Here is a 315-nt window from a genome sequence, read left to right as displayed (position 1 = left end):
TGGCTGTTCACCTCTTCTTTCTGGATACACATCTAGACTACATTTCCTCACTTACAACTAGCTGTGGCCATGTGACTATGTTCTAGTCAACAAAATATGAGTGGAAGTAAAATGCACCACTTCTGGGCCTGAACCATGAACACCAACCACAGTCTTTTCCCTTCTGTCTGCTGGGTGTTAATACCCAGGGCAACCTTCAAATCTCCAAGCTGAGGATGGCAGAGCCTATCAGCTGGATTAGTGAGTGGCTGTGGGGAGCAAAACACTTCAACCTGGAACTACTCCTAAATTTTTTTTTTTTTTTTTTTTTTTTTT

This window comes from Galeopterus variegatus, unplaced genomic scaffold (assembly GCF_000696425.1).
Source record: "Galeopterus variegatus unplaced genomic scaffold, G_variegatus-3.0.2 Scaffold494, whole genome shotgun sequence".
NCBI classification, from domain to species: domain Eukaryota; kingdom Metazoa; phylum Chordata; class Mammalia; order Dermoptera; family Cynocephalidae; genus Galeopterus; species Galeopterus variegatus.
The sequence above is the reverse complement of the archived record's forward strand: the minus strand, read 5'-3'. Positions refer to the sequence as shown.